Genomic DNA, 26,110 nt, shown 5'->3' with positions numbered 1-26,110 from the left:
ATCTTTAGTCTTAATGAAAGATTATTACAAGGGCTTCTAACAATGGGGAACTTACACTACAAAACTTGGCCAGCATGTAATAATGAGAGATATTTTTCTGTCATATAATTTTTAAAAGACAGTATATTTGCTTTGGTTGGAGGTTTTGGCATTCTCCACTAATGACCTCTCTACTACCTGTTACATTATTAACATTAACTTGTTTTGAGAATTGGCAAAAAGTTGCTATATCATATTACTTCAAGTGGTTCTATGGTACTACAAACATAAACTAGGGACCAAAGAAACAATAAAAATATTCATCTATGTTAAGAGACTTATTATTCATAATGGTCAGAAATTCTGAATTCTACATATAATGCAAGGTGGAATTTCAATTAACGCTTTAATATTATGGTGACAGCATTCACAGCTCAACCAGTAACTAATAGGATAACTTTGGGTGTCACTCTCTAAAATTCAGTGTTCACAGCTGTTTTAAAAGAGAGAGAGAGAGAGAGAGAGAACAAATTACCTGCTTCACTGAGGTGAAAGAAATGAGAACTGAGTATGTTCTAAGGATCACTGGTCCCTTCAGGGAGCCAGTTCCAAATTACTTAGGAAAACACTTAATACTATACCTTTCCCATGCCCCCAGGAGATTAGTATAAGTATCAACATACTCCAAGGCTCTGTGAAGTTCTGCTGTATTGAAATTTATTAACTTCCCATAACCAAGTATTTCTCCAGTCTACTTGTTCCCAAAACAATTCTGCTTTTTCCTGTTAACACCTATTTGTACCCCCAGGAATCAGTGCTCCCCAGAACACACTTGAGGGTGATGCCCCATGAAAACAAAAAGATGAATTTTAATGACCTCCAGGAATAAAAGTTTTGAACTTGATGATGTTATTCTTTCTGATTATAAGCAACACACACAATAAGACACCCTTGCCACCCTTGCTGGAGGTAGCTGCAGAGTTCAAGTACCAATAATGTAACAGTGATGAGTTTGTACGGAGAGCAAACTGGATGCATCTCGTGATGCTACCTATACAGAATGAGGTAAAGCTCTTTTGAGTGTGAACATCGATTCATCTTTTTTAAGAAAAATTGATTTGGCTTTGAAGCAAAAGTTTATCAATTTCAAAATTATATTGGGCTTCCCTGGTGGCGCAGTGGTTGGGAGTCTGCCTGCCAGTGCAGGGGACACGGGTTCAAGCCCTGGTCCGGGAAGATCCCACATGCCGCAGAGCAACTGGGCCCGTGAGCCACAACTACTGAGCCTGCGCGTCTGGAGCCTGTGCTCCGCAACGGGAGGGGCCGTGATGGTGAGAGGCCTGCGCACCGCGATGAAGAGTGGCCCCTGCTTGCCGCAGCTGGGGAGAGCCCTCGCACAGAAACGAAGACCCAACACAGCCATAAATAAATAAATTTAAAAAAAAATTATATCTATTCAAATTAAATAAGACTACCAATTCTTGTGTCAGCTTACCATCATTAACATGAAAATCAAAAAGACATACTATAAATTGAAAAGAAACTCTAAGCTTATGAATATCAACAAAGTATCCTTCAAATTTTTCTTGTAATTTTTGAAATCCTTGTATATAGAACTGGTGATTACTGCTACAATCTGCACATTGATTCATATTAGAAAAGTGTATAAAGTAATCATTTTTATTGATTTGAAAAGTTTTAATCTTAGCAAAAATTATCACACTTGTCTGGGTAGTTCACAAATAAGCTCTTCCTTTCATTGAATCTTCAAATTTAACTTGATCTTATGCAGTGTGATCTCAGTGAAAAAAGTAGAATTCACATTGCCAGTTTTGTCTTTTATTGGTGAATATTCGGTAAACATTACTACTGTGGACTTATTGTGTCACTTCCAAATTCAGATGTTGAAACCCTAATCCACAATATGATGATATTTACAGGTGGGGCCTTTGTAAGGTAATTAGGTTAAATTAGTTCCTGAGAGTGAGGACCTCAAGATAGGATTAATGCCATAATGAAAAGACCCACATCTCTCTTTCTCTCTCTTGGCCCTGTGAGGACACATGGAGAAGTTGGCTGTCTACAAGCCAGGAAGTGGACACTCACCAGACACCAGGTCTGGTGGTGCCTTGATCTAGACAAATATTTGTTGTTTAAAGAAAACTTCTACATGGATATTCATAACAGCATTATTCATAATAGCAAAAAAGTGGGAAAAAATGCTCATCAATTGAATGAATAGACAAAATGTGATATATGCATATAGTGGAATATTATAGAACCATATAAAGGAATAAAATACTGAAACATGCTACAAAATAGATGAATCTTGAAAACATTATGCCAAGTGAAAGAAGCCAGTCACAAAAGACTGCATATTTTATAGTTCCATTTATATGAAATGTCCAGAATAGGCACATCTATAGAGACAGAGGGTATATTAGTGGTTGCCAGGGGCTGGGGGGAGAGAGGAATGGGGAGTGACTGCTAATGGGTATTGGGTTTGTTTTTGGCATGATGAAAATGTTCTGGAATTAGCTAGTGGTAATTGTTGCACAACTCTGTGAATATGTTAAAAATCTTTTCACTGTACACATTAAATGAATGAGTTGTATGGCATGTTAAATATATCGATAACACTGTTTTTAAAATTGCATGAGATATCTGCCCTCTTAGCGCAGCTGGCAGCACATCAGTCTCATAAAATTGCATGAGGTGATCTGAAATACAGTACTCCCCCCTTATCTGTGGTTTTGCTTTCTGCAATTTCAGTTACCTGTGCTCAACTGCAGTCTGAAAATATTAAATGGAAAATTCCAGAAATAAACAATTCATAAGTTTTCATTTGTGCTCTGTTTGGAGTAGCATGATGGATCTTGTGTCCTCCTGCTCCATCCTAGGATGTGAATCATCCCTTTCTCCAGCGTATTCATGCTGTATATGCTACCCACCCATTAGTCACTTAGTAGCCATCTAAGTTATTAGATTGACTGTCATGGTATCTCAGTGCTTGTGTTCAAGTAACCCTTATTTTACTTAATAATTGCCCCAAATCTCAAGAGTAGTTATGCTGGCAACTCGAATATTCTCTTACTGTGCCTAGTTTATAAATTAAACTTTATTGTAGGTGTGTGTATAGAAAAAAAAAAGTATATATAATGTTCAATACTATCCCTGGTTTCAGGCATTCACTCAGATAATGGGGGAGTACTGTACATCTCACATATTATATAATTAATGATAGATTGAAAAATTATATTGATCAGTCGTGGGAACTGTAGTTTACATTCCATTTAAAACATACTTGTATAAGATTTAGACAGTGGCAGAAGTGTGCTGGTATTTAACAACCAGCTTTTTAAGGAAAAAAAAAAAGCCCTGATTTATAACATTTGTTGATTTCTATGATATAAAGATTCCTGCCATGGCTGATTCCATGGGTCATTCAATGCAGAGTTCAAAAGAGATGCTAACAATTGGCTCTTGCGAGCAAGTATAAGTAGGTTTCAGCTCACACTGGAGGATCATTACAGAAAATCAAGAGTTAAGTACTATTAAAGAAAAAGGACAAAACGCAGAACTCTTCCAGAGGAAGAAATAAAGTATTTTCTCATACATACATGAAGAAAGAGGGAGAAATATAGGGAGAAATCATAGAGCACATTCCTCAAAATAAATAGTATTCTCAAAATAAATACTGCCCTGTCCAGAGCCGTGCTTTTAATTTTTTTTAGGATTCAGATGAGAAATCAAATAAAATCCTGTATTTACTGAGCATGCTATGTGTTATATATACGAACAGGGAACTAGAAATGCATTAGACACTTGTCCTATTTCTAAGGAGCTTAAAGTCTAGCAAAAGGGGTGACAAAAGAATATAAATGACTGAAGAGGAATTGGAGTGGCATCATGGTATGAGGAGCCTAAACAAAAGCCACAATTAGGGAAATACAGAGCATGTGTTTTTGTTGTCATTGTTGTTTTTAATGTTTCTTTAAGTCAAAGTTATACATGCACATAGCTTAAGGAGTTAAGTTCTGTAGAACTTGCTACAAAACCAACATTTTTTTTTAAATCCACAAGCATTTATTTATTTATTTATTTTTTAATGGATGAAAATATTTGAATACTTTATTTTATTTTATTTTATTTTTTAAACATCTTTATTGGAGTATAATTGCTTTACAATGGTGTGTTAGTTTCTGCAAAACCAACATTCTTTACTCCTCTCCTCCTACCATTTCCCGATAGCCAGAGTCAACTACTTTCTACTCTTTTAGATGATCCCTTTGGTATTTACCACCATCTGAATAATGTGGTATATTAATTAGAATTAGGTTTTGCTGTGAATAACAAAAAGACTCAAAATAACAGTGGCTTAAACAAGATATTTCAATTCCATGTACAAGTCCAGAGCTGGCATGGCCGTTCTGCCTTGTGAAGTCCTCAAGAGACTCTAATGCCTTCCATCTTCCATTCTGCCATCACTATGATGTAGCCCTGGTCCTCAAGGTCCAAAATTATGGCATTTATGGTCCAGGCAGCATGACAGAGATGGGGAGAAAGAAGGGACAAAAAGTGTGTACTAGCTATCTTTTAAAAGGGATTCCCAGAAACTACCACAAAACACATTCACTTAAATCCCATTGGCTAAATATTAGTCACATGGTCATACCTAACTAAAAGGGAAGCTGCAAATGTAGTTATATTGTAGGGAGTCATGTGCCCAGCTAAACTTTCAGTTATTATTGGAAGAGGGAGAAAGATATTGGGGAACACCTAGCTGTCTCATCTATCTGTTTATATCACTACTTCCTGATTTTTCAGTGTTAGGCATTGTTGATTGATTTTTGACTATGAAATGCAAGGCATTTTTTCTAATTCTTTCAAGATCTCTTTATTGATCCTTTCACCTACATGCATACTTCTTCTCTTCTTATCCTCACAGTATAATTATTCCATAATTTTGGTTAGTTTGATATTCAGTGTTAACATTATTATGACTATGTAAATGCTTTACACATTTGACTTGTGTGGTATAATATTATTTTTTGTCCTTTTCTGCATACTATTATTTTGTTTCCTTGGAGTTCTTTATTTACTTAGGTTTTGGTTTTTGTATGTTTGCTTGCTTAATTTTTACGTACTACTACTAATTTATCCTCAAAACCTTCCCCAGTTGTACATACCTCCTTTCAATACATTCATACACATTTGGTAGTGCAGCAATTTTATCATCTTAATGAAACTTTCCTGGAACTTCTGAGCTGCTCCAACATGAATTGGTTACTCTGCACCTGGAGCACAACTGTTACCCTGAGATTTCCATATTCAATCTGTTTGTTTTTTTGCTATACTTTCAGTAAGATATCCTCAAATTTATCTTCCAACTTTTCTACTGAGTTTTTTTCATTTTTGTTCTTATTCAATCTGCCACTGATACTAATAAACTCCATGTGCCATGACAGCAGCATTCAGGCTCCATGGACTGTCGTAAGGGCTCCTGGAGACCCCATACTGCAGGAGAGAGGACACAGAGACAGAGTATTACTAAAAACATACTCTTCCAAAATGAAAGATAAGATAACCACAGGGTTCCTCACTAGGATTCTATTTGATATAAAGGAGTTTTAGGCATAACTGAGGTTAAAAATGGTCAAAGCCATGGATACTGTGCAGAAATCTTTATCCCTATAGAAAATACTAACATACAGAAAAAGAAAGAAGTATTACCATTTTCTTCTTGCTTATGGCTTGTTAAAGCTTCTACTAGAGGAAAGAATAGTGAACTGCTTACTATCTTTTTATTTTTAGTGGTTTTCCAAAATGCATCATGCCCACAGCAGAAAGAAACTTTGAAAAGGTTATGTGTTGTAATAGGACCTCTTTTGTAATATTAGATAAACTGCAAATAAGAATATGTTTGCCACATAAATATATTCCTGAGACTGTGGTAGAAACTATGTAGATGTTTTAAAGTCTAATAGACCTTCTAGTTATTGATCACCAAAATGAACTTTGCCTCAGGATGTCTAGTTAGCCATTACTTGTGGAATAATGTGGAAATTTTAGATTCATGTTTCCTTGTTATATCTTCTTATACTTCTAAAAAAGCCTAGGAAGCAAATTTGGTATATTTTCCCTTTAACTTCATTGAATATTATGTACATACATTTCTTTAATGTGGAATGTTTTCCCAGGTTCGTGCTTATTATTTAGTGACTTATTTATTCATGAAAGATAAACCGAACACCTATTATGTGCCAGAACTCTTCTAGATGCCATGAGAAAAACGCAGCTCTCCTTCAGAATTTGCAATTTAGCATGGTCAAATTTTTTAAAGTCTCTGCGCTTCAGTAAACAGTAAATGGACATAATATAACAGAGGGTTGTTTTGAGATAATGTATGTGGATAATAAGTGTAAAGCACTATAAGTCACCCATAAAAGTTTGTTCCCTCCCCTATCTCTCTGCAATTCAGTTTAACGCCTACCCTTTCCATCTGTGTTTTCACTGTAGTGGACATATGTAAAAACAAACTCTTGTATGGTCAAATATTTATATAAACAACACGTTTGAATGTTTAAAATACATTTTGAAAGACAAGTAAATTTCATGGAAAACAGATGTATGTTTTTACATTTTAGATTATGTTTATTTTCCAAGGATCATGGCTAAATTTGAAATGCCTTTAAATAGAAGAATGCTTTTCACTTATACTGTTTTTAGCTTGTTTTTGCATTAAATATAACCCTCCACCACCACTGTGTATGAAAAACAAATTGTAAACTCTCTATTATATAACATGGAGATTGACTTAAAGCTGGTGGGCATCTTGAGATTGAATACCATACTCTTATTTTATATAAGAAAAGTGTAGATAGATGGGGGTATGGCTCACCGAACGTCACACAGCTGGTCAGTGATTAGAGTCCAGATCTCTTTATTACCAGTCTACTATTATTTTCATTTCCATTTCACCAGTCTATGCCTTGCCATAAGAATTACTTTGCATATTTCTTAAAAGTACAGAATCTTGTTAAAGCTAAAGCCTCTGGCAAGTACTGAAATTGGAATTGATCATTTCCTAAGGTGCAGCATTAATCTCTCTTACGTAATGTATCACCATGTACATATTTTTCTACATGAGCTTCTCTGAGGACAACAGTTATAAACGCTTGATGGGGCATATGCCAGAGTGTAAAAAAGAAAAATATACTGATTAACAAGACTCGAAAAGAAAGGTGGGGGGAGACCTTCCAGATAGCGGAAGAGTAAGATGCGGAGATCACCTTCCTCCCCACAAATACATCAAAAATACATCTACATGTGGAACAACTCCTACATAACACCTACTGAATGCTGGCAGAAAACCTCAGACTTCCCAAAAGGCAAGAAATTCCCCACGTACCTAGGTAGGGCAAAAGAAAAAAGGAAAAACAGAGACAAAAGAATAGGAATGGGACCTGCACATCTGAGAGGGAGCTGTGAAGGAGGAAATGTTTCCATACACTAGGAAGCCCCTTCAGTGGCGGAGACAGGCGGTGGGCAGGGGGGAAGCTTTGGAGCCATGGAGGAGAGTACAGCAACAGGGGTGTAGAGGGCAAAACAGAGAGATTCCCGCACAGAGGATCAGTGCTGACCAGCACTTACCAGCCTGAGAGGCTTGTCTGCTCACCCACCAGGGCAGGTGGGGGCTGGGAGCTGAGGCTCTGGCTTCGGAGGTAAGATCCCAGGCAGAGGACTGGGGTTGGCTGTGTGAACACAGCCTGATGGGGGCTAGTGCACCACAGCTAGCTGGGAGGGAGTCTGGGAAAAAATCTGGACCTGCCTAAGAGGCAAGAGACAATTGTTTCCGGGTGCTCGAGGAGAAGAGATTTAGAGCACTGCCTAAACAACCTCCAGAGATGGGCATGAGCAGGCTATCAGCGCAGACACCAAAGACAGCCATGAAATGCTAAGGCTGCTGCTGCAGCCACCAAGAATCCTGTCTGCAAGCACAGGTCACTATCCACACCTCCCCTCCCAGGAGCCTGTGCAGCCCACCACTACCAGGGTCCCATGATCCAGGGACAACTTCCCCAGAAGAACACACGGTGCACCTCAAGCTCTTGCAACATCATGCCGGCCTCTGCCACCACAGGCTCAACCTGCATTCCATACCCCTGCCACCCCCTGGGCTGAGTGAGCCAGAGACCCCTAAACAACTGCTCCTTTAACCCCGTCCTGTCTGGGCAAAGAACAGACACCCTCAGGCGACCTACACGCAGAGGCAGGGCAAAACCCAAAGCCAAACCCCAGGAGCTGTGCAAACAAAGAAGAGAAAGGGGAATTTCTCCCAGCAGCCTCAGGAGCAGTGGATTAAATGTCCACAATCAATTTGATGCAGCTTGCATCTGTGAAATACCTGACTAGATAACAAATGATCCCAAAATTGAGGTGCTGAATTTTGGGAGCAACTCTAGACTTGGGGTTGGCCTTCTGCATCTAATTTGTTTCTGATTTTAAGTTTATTTTAGTTTACTATTTAGAGTTTATTATCATTGGTAGATTTGTTTATTGATTTGGTTGTCCTCTTCTTCCTTTTTTTTCTCTTATATATAGATATATATTTTTTCCTTATTCTCTTTTTGTGATGGTGTATGTGTATGCTTCTTTGTGTGATTTGTCTGCATAGCCTTGCTTTTACCATTTGTCCCAGGGTTCTGTCTGTCCATTTTTTTTGTTTGTTTGTTTGATTTTTAGTATAGTTTTTAGCGCTTGTTATAATTGGTGGTTTGTTTTTTGGATTGGCTGCTTTCTTCTTGCTATCTTTCTTTGTTTTTCCTTTTTTTATTACCTTATAATTTTTTTTTTAATTTTTAATACTTATTTTTTATTTTAATTACATTTTAATTTAATTTTATTTTATTTTTTTCCTTCTTTCTTTTTTTCTCCTTTTTTTTCTGAGCCGTGTGGCTGACATGGTCTTGGTGCTCCAGCCAGGTGTAAGGCCTGTGCCACTGAGGTGGGAGAGCCGAGTTCAGGACATTGATCTAACAGAGACCTCCAAGATCCACATAATATGAAGCAACAAAAGTTCTCCCAGAGATCACGATCTCAACGCTAAGAGCCAGCTCCACTTGACAACCAGCAAGGTACAGTGTTGGACACCCTATGTAAAACAACTAGCAAAACAGGAATACAACCCCACCCATTAACAGAGAGGCTGCCTAAAATCATAAAAAGATCACAGACACCCCAAACCAAACCACTGGATGTGGTCCTGCCACAAGAAAGAAAAGATCCAGCCTCATCCACAAGAACACAGGCACCAATCACCTCCAGAGGAAGCCTACACAAACCACTGAACCAACCTCAACCACTGGGAGCAGACACCAAAAACAACAGGAACTATGAAGCTGCAACTTGCAAAAAGGAGACCCCAACACAGTAAGTTAAGCAAAAGGAGAATACAGAGAAACACACAGCAGATGAAGGAGCAAGGTAAAAAACCACCAGACCAAATAAATGAGGAGGAAATAGGTAGTCTACCTGAAGTAGAATTCAGAGAAATTATAATAAAGATGATACAAAATCTTGGAAACAGAATGGAGAAAATACAAGAAACGTTTAACAAGGACCTAGAAGAACTAAAGAGCAAGCAAACAATGATGAAGAACACAATAAATGGAATTAAAAATTCTCGAGAAGGAATCAATAGCAGAATAACTGAGGCAGAAGAACGGATCAGTGACCTGGAAGATGAAATAGTGGAAATAACTATTGCAGAGCAGAATAAAGAAAGAAAGAATGAAGGGAATTGAGGACAGTCTTAGAGACCTCTGGGACAACATTAAACACACCAACATTCGAATTATAGGGGTCCCAGAAGAAAAAGAGAAAAAGAAAGGGATGGAGAAAATATTTGAAGAGATTATAGTTGAAAACTTCCTTAATATGGCAAAGGAAATAGGCAATCAAGTCCAAGAAGCGAAGAGAGTCCCATACAGGATAAATCCAAGGAGAAACACGCCAAGACACATATTAATCAAACTATCAAAAGTTAAATACAAAGAAAAAATATTAAAAGTAACAAGGGAAAGACAACAAATAATATACAAGGGAATCCCCATAAGGTTAACAGCTGATCTTTCAGCAGAAATTCTGCAAGCCACAAGGGAGTGGCAGGACATATTTAAAGTGAACAAAGGGAAAAACCTACAGCCAAGATTACTCTACCTATGAAGGATCTCATTCAGATTCAACAAAGAAATTAAAATCTTGACAAAAAAGCAAAAGTTAAGAGAATTCAGCAGCACCAAACCAGCTTTACAACAAATGCTAAAGGAATTTCTCTAGGCAGGAAACACAAGAGAAGGAAAATACCTACAATAACAAGCCAAAACAATTAAGAAAAAAGGTAATAGGGATTGCATATCGAAAACTACCTTAAATGTAAATGGATTAAATGCTCCAACCAAAAGGCATAGACTGGCTGAATGGATACAAAAGCAAGACCCATATATATGCTGTCTACAAGAGACCCATTTCAGACCCAGGGACACATACAGACTGAAAGTGAGAGGATGGAAAAAGATATTCCACGCAAATGGAAATCAAAAGAAAGCTGGAATAGCAATTCTCATATCAGACAAAATAGACTGTAAAGACTATTACATGAGACAAAGAAGGAAACTACATAATGATGAAGGGATCAATCCAAGAAGAAGATATAACAATTGTAAATATTTATGCACCCAACGTAGGGGCACCTCAATACCTAGGGCAAATAATAGCAACCATAAAACGGGAAATCGACAGTAACACAATCATAGCAGGGGACTTTAACACCCCATTTTAGCCAATGGACAGATCATACAAAATGAAAATATATAAGGAAACACAAGCTTTAAATGATACATTAAACAAGATGGACTTAATTGATATTTATAGGACATTCCAATGTACTTAATTGATATTTATAGGACATTCCATCCAAAAACAACAGAATGCACTTTCTTCTCAAATGCTCATGGAACATTCTCCAGGGTAGATCATATCTTGGGTCATAAATCAATCCTTGGTAAATTTAAGAAAATTGAATTCGTACCAAGTATGTTTTCTGACCACAACACATTGACACTAGATATCAATTACAGGGAAAAATCTGTAAAAAATACAAACACATAGAGGCTAAACAATACACTACTAAACAACCAAGAGATCACTGAAGAAATCAAAGAGGAAATCAAAAAATCCCTAGAAACAAATGACAATGAAAACACAATGACCCAAAATCTATGGGATGCAGCAAAAGTAGTGATAAGAGGGAAGTTTATAGCAACACATCTTATTTCCAGAAACAAGAAACATCTCAAATAAACAACCTACACTTACACCTAAAGCAATTAGAGAAAGAAGAACAAAAAATTCCGAAAGTTAGCAGAAGGAAAGAAATCATAAAGATCAGGTCAGAAACAAATGAAAAAGAAATGAAGGAAATGAGAGCAAAGATCAATAAAACTGAAAGCTGGTTACTTGATAAGATAAACAAGATTGATAAACCATTACCCAGACTCATCAAGAAAAAAAGGGAGAAGACCCAAATCAGTAGAATTAGAAATGAAAAAGGATAAGAAACAACTGACTCTCCAGAAACACAAAGAGACCTCTGGGACAACATTAAATGCAGCAACTTTCGCATCATAGGGGTCCCAGAAGGAGAAGGGAGAGAGATAGGACTCGAAAAAATATTTGAAGAGATTACAGTCAAAAACTTGCCTAACATGGGAAAGAAAATAGCCATCCAACTACAGGAAGCACAGAGAGTCCCACACAGGATAAACCCAAGGAGAAACATACTGAGACAAATAGTAATCAAATTGGCAAAAATTAAAGACAAAGAAAAATTACTGAAAGCAGCAAGGGAAAAATGACAAATAATATACAAGGGAACTCCCATAAGGTTAACAGCTGATTTCTCAGCAGAAATTCTACAAGCCAGAAGGGAGTGGCATGATATACTTAAAGTAATGAAAGGGAAGAAACTACAACCAAGATTACTCTACCCAGCAAGGATCTCATTCAGATTCGATGGAGAAATCAAAAGCTTTACAGACAAGAAAAAGCTAAGAGAATTCAGCACAACCAAACCAGATCTGCAACAAATGCTGAAGGAACTTCTCTGAGTGGGGAACATAAGAGAAGAAAAAGACCTACAAAAACAAACCCAAAACAAATAAGAAAATGACCATAGGAACATACATATCAATAATTACCGTAAACGTGAATGGATAAATTGCTCCAACCAAAAGACACAGACTTGCTGAATGGATAGAAAAACAAGAACCATCTATATGCTGTCTACAAGAGAGCCACTTCAGACCTAAGGACACATACAGACAGAAAGTGAGGGGATGGAAAAAGATATTCAATGCAAATGGAAATCAAAAGAAAGCTGGAGTAGCAATACTCATATCAGATACAAAAGACTTTAAAATAAAGAATGTTACAAGAGACAAGGAAGGACACTACATAATGACCAAGGGATCAATCCAAGAAGAAGATGTAACAATTATAAATATATATGCACCCAACATAGGAGCACCTCAATACATAAGGCAACTGCTAACAGCTATAGAAGAGGAAATCGACAGTAACACAATAATAGTGGGGGACTTTAACACCTCACTTACACCAATGGACAGATCATCCAAAACTAAAATAAATAAGGAAACAGAAGCTTTAAAAGACACAATAGACCAGATAGATTTAATTGACATTTATAGGACATTTCATCCAAAAACAGCAGATTACACTTCCTTCTCAAGTGCGCATGGAACATTCTCCAGGATAGATCAAATCTTGGGTCACAAATCAAGCCTCAGTAAATTTAAGAAAATTGAAATCATATCAAGCGTCTTTTCTGACCACAATGCTATGAGATTAGAAATGAATTACAGGGAAAAAACGTAAAAGAAAACAAACATGTGGAGGCTAAACAGTACGTTACTAAATAACCAAGAGATCACTGAAGAAATCAAAGAGGAAATCAAAAAATACCTAGAGACAAAAGGCAATGAAAAAAAGATGATCCAAAACCTATGGGATGCAGCAAAAGCAGTTCTAATAGGGAAGTTTATAGCTATACAAGCCTACCTCAAGAAAAAAGAAAAATTTCAAGTTCACATTCTAACCTTACACCTAAAGGAACTAGAGAAAGAAGAACAAAGAATTCCCAAAGTTAGCAGAAGGAAACAAATCGTAAAGATTAGAGCAGAAATAAATGAAACGGAAACAAAGAAAACAATAGCAGAGATCAATAAAACTAAAAGCTGGTTATTTGGGAAGACAAACCAAATTGATAAACCATTAGCCAGACTAATCAGTAAAAAGAGGGAGAGGACGCAAATCAATAAAATTAAAAATGAGAAAGGAGAAGTTATAACAGACACCACAGAAATACAAAGCATCCTAAGAGACTACTACAAGCAACTCTATGCCAATAAGATGGACCACCTGGAAGAAATGGACAAATTCTAGAAAGGTATAAACTTCCAAGACTGAACCAGGAAGAAATAGAAAATATGAACAGAGAAACCACAAGTAACGAAATTGAAGCTGTGATTAAAAATCTTCCAACAAACAAAAGTCCAGGATCAGATGGCTTCACAGGTGAATTCTGTCAAACATTTAGAGATGAGCTAACACCCATCCTTCTCAAACTCTTCCAAAAATTGCAGAGGAAGGAACACTCCCAAACTCATTTTATGAGGCCACCATCGCCCTGATACCAAAACAAGACAAAGATAATTTTTAAAAAATTACAGACCAATATCACTGATGAATATAGATGCAAAAATCCTCAGCAAAATACTAGCAAACAGAATCCAACAACACATTAAAAGGATCATACACCATGATCAAGTGAGATTTATCCCAGCGATGCAATGATTCTTCAATATACGCAAGTCAATCAATGTGATACACTGTATTAACAAATTGAAGAATAAAAACAATATGATCTTCTCAATAGATGCAAAAAAGCTTTTGACAAAATTCAACACCCATTTATGATAAAAACTCTCCAGAAAGTGGGCATAGAGGAAACCTACTTCATCATAATAAAGGCCATATATGACAAACCCACAACAAACATCATTCTCAATGATGAAAAACTGAAAGCATTTCCTCTAAGATCAGGAACAAGACAAGGATGTCCACTCTCACCACTATTATTCAACATAGTTTTATAAGTGCTAGCCATGGCAATCAGAGAAGGACAAGAAATACAAGGAATACAAATTGGAAAAGAAGAAGTAAAGCTGTCACTGTTTGCAGATGACATGATACTATACATAGAGCCTCCTAAAGATGCCACCAGAAATCTACTAGAGCTAATCAAGGAATTTGGTAATGTTGCAGGATACAAAATTAATGCACAGAAATCTCTTGCATTCCTATACACTAATGATGAACAATCTGAAAGAGAAATTAAGGAAAAACTCCCATTTACCATTGCAAAAAAAAGAATAAAATACCTAGGTATAAACCTACCTAGGGAGACAAAAGACCTGTATGCAGAAAACTATTAGACACTGATGAAAGAACTTAAAGATGATACCAACAGATGGAGAGATATACCATGTTCTTGGATTGGAAGAATCAATATTGTGAAAATGATTATACTACCCAAAGCAATCGACCATGCAAACCCTGTCAAATAACCAAAGGCATTTTTTACAGAACTAGAACAAAAAATCTGAAAATTTGTGTGGAGACACAAAAGACCCCAAATAGCCAAAGCAGTCTTGAGGGAAAAAAGCAGAGCTGGATAAATCAGATTCCCTGACTTCAGACTATACTACAAAGGTACAATATGTAAACAAGAAATATGGTACTGGCACAAAAACAGAAATATATATCAATGGAACAAAAAAGAAAGCCCTGAGATAAACCCACGCAGCTATGGTCAACTAATCTATGACAAAGGAGGCAAGGATATACAATGGAGAAAAGACAGTCTCTTCAATAAATGGTGCTTGGAAAACTGGACAGCTACATGTAAAAGAATGAAATTAGAACACTCCCTAACACCTTACACAAAAATAAACTCAAAATGGATTAGAGACCTAACTGTAAGAACGAACACTATAAAACTCTTAGAGTAAAACATTGGAAGAACACTCTTTGATATAAATCACAGCAAGACCTTTTTTGATCCACCTCCTAGAGTAATGGAAATAAAAACAAAAATAAACAAATGGGACCTAATGAAACTTCAAAACTTTTGCACAGCAAAGGAAACCATAAACAAGATGAAAAGACAACCCTCAGAATGGGAGAACATATTTGCAAATGAATCAATGAACAAAGGATTAATCTCCAAAATATATAAACAGCTTATGCAGCTCAATATTAAAAAGTAAATATCCCAATCCAAAAATGTGCAGAAGACCTAAATAGACATTTCTCCAAAGAAGACGTACAGATGGCCAAGAAGCACATGAATAGATGCTCAACATCACTAATTACTAGAAAAATGCAAATCAAAACTACAGTGAGGTATCACCTCACACCAGTTAGAATGGGCATCATCAGAAAGTTTATGAACAACAAATTTTGTGGAGGGTGTGGAGAAAAGGGGACCCTCTTGCCCTGTTGGTGGGAATGTAAATTGATACAGCCACTATGGAGAACGGTATGGAGGTTCCTTAAAAAACTAAAAATAGAATTACCATATGATCCAGCAATCCCAATACTGGGCATATACCCAGAAAAAAACATAATTCAAAAACACACATGCACCCCAATGTTCATTGCAGCACTATTTACAATAGCCAGGTCATGGAAACAACCTAAATGCCCATCAACAGACGAATGGATAAAGAAGATGTGGTACATATATACAATGGAATATTACTCAGCCATAAAAAGGAATGAAATTAGGTCATTTGTTGAGACGTGGATGGATCTAGAGACTGTCATACAGAGTGAAGTAAGTCAGCAAGAGAAAAAAAATATCGTATATTAACGCATATATGTGGAACCTAGAAAAATGGTACGGACGAACCGCTTTGCAGGGCAGAAATTGAGACACAGATGTAGAGAAGAAACGTATGGATACCAATGGGGTAAAGCAGCGCGGGGGGGTGCGGGGGGTGTGTGATGAATTGGGCGACTGGGTTTGACATGTACACCTTGATGTGTATAAAATTGATGACTAATAAGAACCTGCTATATAAAAAAATAAATAAAATAAAAGTCAAAAGTTCAAAAAAAACAAAAAAGAAATACAAAGGATCATGAGAGATTGCTACAAGCAACTATATGCCAATAAAATGGACAACCTGGAAGAAATGCACAAATTCTTAGTAAAACACAACATTCCAAGACTGAACCAGGAAGAAATAGAAAATATAAACAGGCCAATCACAAGCACTGAAATTAAAAATGTGATTAAAAATCTTCCAACAAACAAAAGCCCAGAACCAGATGGCTTCACAGATGAATTCTATCAAACATTTAGAGAAGAGCTAACACCTATCCTTCTCAAACTCTTCCAAAATATAGCAGAGGGAGGAACACTCCCAAACACATTCTACGAGGCCACCATCACCCTGATACCAAAACCAGGCAAAGATGTCGCAAAAAAAGAAAACTACAGGCCAATATCACTGATGAACACAGATGCACAAATCCTCAACTAATTACTATCAAACAGAATCCAACAGCACATTAAAGGGAGCGTACTCCATGATCAAGTGGGGTTTATCCCAGGGATGCAAGGACTCTTCAATATACATAAATCAATCAATGTGATACACCACATTAATAAACTGATGAATAAAAACCATATGATCATCTCAATTGATGCAGAGAAAGCTCTTGACAAAATTCAACACCCATTTATGATAAAAGCCCTGCAGAAAGTAGGCATAGAGGGAACTTACCTCAACATAATAAAGGCCATATATGACAAACCCACAGCCAGCATCGTTCTAAATGGTGAAAATCTGAAACCATTTCCACTAAGAGCAGGAAGAAGACACTCTCACTACTATTATTCAACATAGATTTGGGAGTTTTAGCCACTGCAATCAGAGAAGAAAAAGAAATAAAAGTAATCCAAATCGGAAAAGAAGAAGTAAAGTGTCAATGTTTTCAGATTACATGATACTATACATAGCGAATCCTAAAGATGCTACCAGAAAAGTACTACAGCTAATCAATGAATTTGGTAAAGTAGCAGAATACAAAATTAATGCACAGAAATCTCTTGCATTCCTATATACTAATGATGAAAAATCTGAAAGAGAAGTTAAAGAAACACTCCCATTTATCATTACAACCGAAAGAATAAAATACCTAGGAATAAACCAAAAGAAGGAGACAAAAGACCTGTATGCAAAAAATATGACACTGATGAAAGAAATTAAAGATTATTCAAACAGATGGAGAGATATACCATGTTCTTGGATTCGAAGAATCAATATTGTGAAAATGACTCTACTACCCAAAGCAATCTACAGATTCAGTGCAATCCCTTTCAAACTACCAATGGCATTTGTCACAGAACTAGAACAAAAAATTTCACAATTTGTATGGAAACACAAAAGACCCCAAATAGCCAAAGAAATCTTGAGAAAGAAAAATGGAACTGGAGGAATCAGGCTCCTGGACTTCAGACTATATTACAAAGCTGCAGTAATCAAGACAGTATGGTACTGGCACAAAAACAAAAATATAGATCAATGGAACAGGATAGAAAGCCCAGATATAGACCTGCATACATGTGGTCACCTTATGTTTGATAAAGGAGGCAAGAATATTCAATGGGGAAAAGACAGACTCTTCAATAACTGGTGCTGGGAAAACTCGACAGCTACATGTAAAAAAATGAAATTAGAACACTCCCTAACACCATACAGAAAAATAAACTCAAAATGGATTAAAGACCTAAATGTAAGGCCAGACACTATCAAACTCTTAGAGGAAAACATAGGCAGAACACTCTATGACATAAATCACAGCAAAATCCTTTTTGTTCCACCTCCTAGAGAAATGGAAATAAAAGCAAAAATAACCAAATGGGACCTAATGAAACTTAAAAGCTTTTGCACAGCAAACAAATCTATAAAGAAGACAAAAAGACAACCCTCAGAATGGGAAAAAATATTTGCAAATGAAGCAACTGACAAAGGATTAATCTCCAAAATATACAAGCAGCTCATGCAGCTCAATATCAAAAACACAAACAACCCAATCCAAAAATGGGCAGAAGACATAAATAGACATTTCTCCAAGGAAGATATAGAGATTGCCAACAAACACATGAAAGGATGCTCAACATCACTAATCATTAGAGAAATGCAGATCAAAGCTACAATGATATATCACCTCACAGCAGTCAGAATGGCCATAGTTAAAATATCTACAAACAATAAATGCTGGAGAGGGTGTGGAGAAAAGCGAACCCTCTTGCATTGTTGGTGGGGATATAAATTGATACAGCCACTATGGAGAACAGTATGGAGGTTCCTTAAAAAACTAAAAATAGAACTACAATATGGCCCAGCAATCCCACTGCTGGTCATATATCCTGAAAAACCATAATTCAAAAAGAGTCATTTACCACAATGTTCATTGCAGCACTATTTACAATAGCCAGGACATGGAAGCAACCTAAGTGTCCATTGATAGATGAATGGATAAAGAAGATGTGGCACATATATACAATGGAATATTACTCAGCCATATAAAGAAAGGAAATTGAGTTATTTGCAGTGAGGTGGATGGACCTAGAGTCTGTCATACAGAGTGACATAAGTCAGAAAGAGAAAAACAAATACCATATGCTAACACATATATATGGAATCTAAAAAAACAATTAAAAAGGTCTGAAGAACCTAGGTTCAGACAGGAATAAAGACACAGATGTAGAGAATGGACTTGAGGACACGGGGAGGGGGAAATGTAAGTTGGGACAAAGTGAGAGAGTGGCTTGGACATATATACACTACCAAATGTAAAATAGATAGCTAGTGGGAAGCAGCCACATGGCACAGGGAGATCAGCTCAGTGCTTTGTGTCCACCAAGAGGGGTGAGATAGGGAGGGTGGGAGGGAGACACAAGAGGGAGGAGAATTGGGGATATATGTATATGTATAGCTGATTCACTTTGTTATACAGCAGAAACTAACCCACCACTGTAAAGCAATTATACTCCAATAAATATGTTAAAAAATATACAGATCACCCCATCCCAGACCTGCTAATCAGGATTTTCAGGGAAGGACCTTGGAATCTATATATTTCCTTTCCCCCAGTAATTCTGATGATAGGCAAATTTGGAAAGGATTTCACTTCACTACACTATGTCATTGTGGCTAAATATTCTAGTTGGTGCTTTCCCTCCATAATAATTGGTCAAATTTTGTGATTTGTATTTTTCTTGTCTATTTGTTTATTGTGTATACATCTTCTGGATTGTAAATTCTAGCTCCACAAGGGTATATATCAGGCCTGCTTGTTCACTACTCTATCCCCAGCACTAGAACAGTGCTTGGTATGTATTTGATGTTCAGTAATATTTGTGGAATGAAAGAATGAATTTTTTGTACTATTTTAAAGGTTACACTCCATTTACAGTTATTACAAAACATTGGCTATATTCCCTGTGTTATACAGTACATCCTTGTAGCCTTTCACCCAACTGTTTGTACCTCCCACTGCCCCATCTCTATATTGCCCTTCCCCTCCCCACCACTGGTAATCATTAGTTTGTTCTTTGTATCTGTGAGTCTGCTTCTTTTTTGTTATATTCACTAATTTGTTGTAGTTGTTATATTCCATATATAAGTGATATCATATATATTTGTCTTTCTCAGTCTGACTTATTTCACTTAGCATAATGCCCTCCAAGTCCATCCACGTTGCTACAAATGGCAAAATTTTTGTTCTTTTTATGGCTGAGTAGTATTGCAGTGTGTGTGTGTGTGTGTGTGTGTGTGTGTGTGTGTGTGTGTGTACCACATCTTCTTTATCCATCCATCTGTTGATGGACACTTGGCTTGCTTCCTTATCTTGGCAATTGTAAATAATGCTGCTAAGAATATTGGAGTGCATGTATTTTTTGAATTAGTGTTTTTATTTTTTATTTTTTGATATGTACAGGAGTGGAATTGCTGGATCATATGGTAGTTCTATTTTTAGTTTGTGGAGAAACCTCTATACTGTTTTTCATAGTGACTGCATCAATTTACATTCCCACCAACACTGTAAGAGGGTTTCCTTTGAACGAATGAACGTTTAACAGAAAGGTGTGCCCTCTATTTATAGCACACAGAATACAAATATATAATAATATACATTTAAACTAACGGCAGTTTGGAATATTGGGGTCTTTTATTATTTTAATAGAAATGTACTTAGAAGCTAATAGGGCCTGAGGGTCCTCATTTTAAATAGCTAATATATTTGAGCTGTCAATACATAGGAGTTATGGTTATAGAAGATACTTATTCTATAAATAGTTATAGAAGATACTTATTCTATAAATTTATGAGCAACTCTGGAGGGATAAAGTTTATCCAGGAGACTAAAGATTTGGAAACCAATTATCTCAATTTCCAGTTTCCTCAGTTAAGGAATATGAGTCCCAGAGTGATAAAATAACTTGACCATGGGTCATATAAAATGGTTGAAAAACTGTATTATACTAAATTAGGGGCATTTATTTTGAAACAAAGAAATAAATACTTGAATTCCCTTGTGGCCTAGTGATTAGAATTTGGCGCTTTCACTGCCGTGGCCTGGGTTCAATCCCTGTCAGGGAACTGAGATTCTGCAAGCCACATGGCACAGCCAAAAATAGGAATAAATACTCTTTACATAATTGATAGCTGGAATGTAGAAGAGGCTATTTGGAGTAAGGTGGTTCCATAGTGAAAAACTGGAACCAAGGCCTAGAATTAATAAGACAATAGATACTGTTTCAGTTTTAGGAAGAACATTTTTGGAAAAAAAAAAAAACTATCCAAAAACTGGACTGAGGAACCTTGCAAAGTAGTATGTCCCATATTCCTGACATTTTCATGCAAAGACTGAATAGCTATCCACCTATAATGCTGAAGAAGGAACTTTTACCTTAAATGGAAGGTTGGACTAGTTGGCTTCTAAGATCCCTTCCATCTTCTATGATTCTTTGAAAATGTAATAAACCCATTAAGATTATGTTTGTATACTGAATTATTTTCCTGGTGCCTTCCAGTTTTGAGAAATATCCAGAGAGGAACTATGTCAGCCGTAGTATGTAATAAATTCCCATATAGTCCCAATGTTCACATATTATTTTACCTTTATCATTATACAGTATATAATCACTCATTTCTCTCAAGAAGGGTGAAAAAAGAAGTTGAAAATAAATGGACATTGGTTTCTGGTTTCTGTTTTCTTCTCTCTTCCCAAGCCTTTATGACCCAAAGGAAGCCAAAAGCATCCTAAGAAAACTGGTATCGTTCTTCTTCTGCGCACACCATCATTTTCCCAAGCATCTGTGGCTAAGATTATTGTGAAAAAGAAGCATCAGTATTTGATAAGCATCAGTATTCAAGGACAGGAAATAGAGAAAGTACATGACAATTTAATGGAACTTTAGTAAGAAGTTGAAATTCTTTATTTTTTCTGAAGTATAGTAGTTTATTCTCAATGAGACCATATACTGGGAAATTGAAATGGAACTATATTCTTTTAAATAGTGTTTCTTCAATAGGAGAATTTAGCAAAGCTAGGAAAATTAATATCCATAAGTATTTTCCTTTTCTACCAGGTAATTTTCACTTGGGAGCCTACAAAGCAATCCATGTGTTTCAGGTTTCACATTTAGCAATGAATGCTAAATACATCAAAGGTACTACATATCCTGAATTTGAAGAGAAAATGCCCCCCCAAAAAAAAATTATAAAGAAGAATTAATCTTCTTGGACTAACTGAATAGTTCTTCTGTTTTGCCCTGCATTTTTTTTTTTTTGCAAAATCTTACCACGTAAAAGTTAACTTTATTCATGTTTTTTATTTACATTAGAGAATATCTAAGGTGGCTTTGTATTGATGTGGACCTTGTTGTATAGAAGCAATTCTACTTTTTATACAAAGAAAGGGTACCATAATCAAATTTAGATCTGAAATTATGAAATGCTATTGAATGACTTTCTACACTAAAAGAGAATACACAGGTTTTAAGAATTCTTCTTCCACTTTGTAGATTGGCATGGCAATTCTACTTTGTAGAGTCACATGTCAAAACTATAAAGGTTACAAACTCTAATCATATAAAATGAGCTTTTTGAAAATTGCATGAGAAACTTGAGAATAAAATTGGTTTTAGACTGTGGCTTCCAAAAAATGTTGGAGTAGACATAATTTTCCCTATCCTTCCCACTAAGTACAACTAAAATCCCTGGACATTATGTATAAAACAAATATAAGAAGACTGTGAAGGGTGGAAAGAACTCACATCTGCTAGGGACCACAGGACCTAAGGAATAACATAAAAAATATATACATTCATTTATTTATTGTTAACCATTTTTTAATTGAAGTATAGTTAGTTTACAATGTTGTGTTAGTTTCAGGTGTACAGCAAAGTGATTCAGTTACATGTATATACACATAATATGTATATATATATTCTTTTTCAGATTCTTTTAGATTATAGGTTATTACAAGATATTGAATATAGTACCCTGTGATATACAGTAGATCCTTGTTGGTTATCTATTTTATATATAATAGTGTATATATGTTAATCCCAAACTCCTAATTTATCTCTTCCCCCGCCCCACTATCCCCTTTGGTAATAAGTTTGTTTTCTATGTCTGTAAGTCTTATTTCTGTTTTGTAAATAAGTTCATTTGTATCATTTTTTTAGATTCCACATATAAGTGATATCATATGATATTTGTCTTTCTCTGTCTGACTTCACTTAATACGATAATCTCTAGGCCCATCCGTGTTGCTGAAAATGGCATTATTTCATTCTTTTTTATGGCTGAGTAATAATCCATTGTATATATATACCACATGTTTATCCATTCATCTGTCAATGGACATTTAGGCTGTCCTATAACTATTAAGGAAATTGAATTCAAAAAAATCTCCCCAAAAAAGAATCTACAAGCACCTAAAACCTACAGCTAACATCATACTTTAATGGTGAAAAATAGAATGCTTTCCCTCTGAGACCAGAAACAAGATGTCCAGTCTAACCACCTATATTCAATTTGGTAGTAGAAGTTCTAGCCAGCACAATAAATCGAGAAAAGGAAATAAAAGATACACATGATTAGCTGTGTAGAAAATCCTAAAGAATCTACAAAATACTCTTACAACTAATAAGTGAATTCATCAAAGTCTCTGGATACAAGATCATCATATAAAAATCAATTGCATGTCTATATAGTAAAAATGAATGCAATGAAATTTAAATTTGAGATATTAATAAGTTATTTGCAATCACTCAAAAAATCAAATACTTACATGTAACTCTAAGAAAACATGTACAGGACTTGTATGCTGAAAACTACAAAACACTGATGAAAGAAATAAAAGAAATTCTAAATAAATGGAGAGACATTCTGTGTTCATGTACTGGAAGACTCGACATAGTAAAAATGTAAATTCCCCCCAAATTGATATTCAGGTTTAACATAATTCCTATAAAATTCCAGCAAGATTGTTTGTTGATGTAGACAAGATAATTCTAAAATTCACATGGAAAGGAAATATGCTAGTATAGCTAAAACAGTTCTTGACAAAAAGAATAAAGTGGAAGAAATCCATCTACCCAACTTCGAGACTTATTATATAACTACAGTAACCAAGACTGTGGTATTGGCAGGTTGATAAGACGTATAGATCATTGGAACAGAATGGAGAGCCCAGAAATAGTCCTGCACAACCATGGCCAACTTAGTTGATTTTTGACAAACATGCAAAAGCAATTCAATGGAGGGAGTCTTTTCAAGAAATGGTGCTGGAACAATTGGATATCTATAGGAAAACATAAATTAACCTTGATGTAAGTCTCACAACTTATACAAAGTGAATTCATAATGGATCAGAGATTTAAATGTAAAAAATAAAACTATAAAAATGTTAGATAACATGGGAGAAAATCTTTGTGGCCTAGGGCTTGGTGAAGAATTCTTAGGAATAGGACTAAAAGCATAATCCATAAAAGAAAAAAGCAGTAGCTTGGACTTCATCAAAATTAAAAAAACTTTTTTGCTGCAAAAGACCAGGATGATGAAAATACAAGCTACAGATGAGGAGAAAATATTTGCAAACCACATATCTGACAAAGAACTCATATCTACTAGAGAATGGGAGAAAATTTTGCAAAACCACATATCTGACAAAAATTCATATCTAGAATATATAAAGTACTTTCAAAACTTAATATTAGGGGCTTCCCTGGTGGCGCAGTGGTTGAGAATCTGCCTACTAATGCAGAGGACAAGGGTTCGAGCCCTGGTCTGGGAAGATCCCACATGCCGTGGAGCAACTAGGTCCGTGAGCCACAACTACTGAGCCTGTGCGTCTGGAGCCTGTGCTCCGCAACAAGAGAGGCCACGATAGTGAGAGGCCCGCGCACCGCGATGAAGAGTGGCCCCCGTTTGCCACAACTAGAGAAAGCCGTCGCACAGAAACAAAGACCCAACACAGCCAAAAATAAATAAATTAATTAATTAATTAAAAAAACTTAATATTAAAGAAAAAACAACAATTACAAAATGGACAAGAGACATTTCACTGATATATGGATGGCACAAAGCACATGAAAAGATTTTCAACATCACTAGCCATTGGGCAAATTAAATTAAGAACTTGATGACCTATTGCTACATGCACCAATGAGAACAGCTAAAAAAGAGAATTACTTATAATACGAAGTCCTGGCAAGAATGCCAAGAATATTCCTACATTGCTGGTAGGAATATAAAATGGCACAACTTTTATGGAAACAATTTGGCAGTTTCTTTTAAAATTAAACATATAATTACCATTTGACCCAGCAGTTGCATTCTTGGGCATTTATCTTAGAGAAATGAAAACTTACATCAGCACAAAAACCTGTACATGACTGTTCATAGAAGCTTTTTAGCTGTATATAATAGCCAAAAATTAGAAACAACCCAAGTGTCCTCCAACAAGTGAAGGGTTAAAAAAACATTGCAAAGAAACAGAAACAAAATGGTACATAAGTATCATGGAAGACTACTTAGCAATAAAAAGGAATGGACTCTTGATATATGTGAATTTAATAAATTTCCAGGGAATTAAGCTGAATGAGAAAAGCCAATTTTTTGAAATTTTTGAAGTCACATGTTGTATGACTCCGTTTATATAACATTCTCAAAATGACACAATTATAGAGGTGGAAAACAGATTGGTGGTTGCCAGGGGTTGAGGATGGTGGGAGGGAGGAGAAGAATGGTGTGATAAAGGAACATAGAATTGTACACATATATTGTACAATATCAATTTCCTTTTTCTGTTATGGTGCTATAATTATGTAAAATGTAAATTAGAGAAAACTGAGTGAAGAAGACCAATTTTTGCAACTTCCTGTAACTCGAAATTTATTTTACTATAAAAAGTTTAAAAAATTGGTTCTAAATCTAATAAAATGCAATTTTAGAATACTTAAAATACCCAGGTAGTCATTATGGAGCCAAACAAAGTTACTAGAAGGCACATTTTCACGTACGAAGAGCAAGATTGGAAATGGGATATGAACTATAGTTAGAGCTGCATGCCTGGTTCCTTTCAGAAAAGAACCAATTCATGTTTCTTTTGAAATATTTGGTGGATAATTTTCACCAGAAAAAAAAACAAAAACAAAAATGTGTTCTGCGACGGGCTGCATGTTGCTTGAAAGTCTGAGTATTTAGATAAATATTTCTTCTAATAAGGTATTTTAAAATAAAATCAATTTCTTTTATTTTAGGTTATTGAGTAATAATAAAACTGCATTATTCTAGGTACCTACTTATTCTTTTTAATCATATTTTATGTAGTATCCATTCATTATTTTAATGGCTAGAACTGCTAAGGTTTCTATTTTTACAAAACTTTCTCTTCTATT

General features: G+C 35.8%; 1 protein-coding gene across 2 annotated transcripts in view; it reads left to right on the top strand.

Moving 5' to 3' along the window:
- The window catches only part of HDX (highly divergent homeobox), a 166,238-nt gene that overhangs the window by 108,718 nt on the left and 31,410 nt on the right, over positions 1–26,110 (top strand). The window lies entirely within an intron of this gene.

The sequence above is a fragment of the Balaenoptera physalus genome, assembly GCF_965194825.1.
Source record: "Balaenoptera physalus genome assembly, chromosome: X".
NCBI classification, from domain to species: domain Eukaryota; kingdom Metazoa; phylum Chordata; class Mammalia; order Artiodactyla; family Balaenopteridae; genus Balaenoptera; species Balaenoptera physalus.
This window is presented reverse-complemented; position numbering and strand designations above follow the sequence as displayed.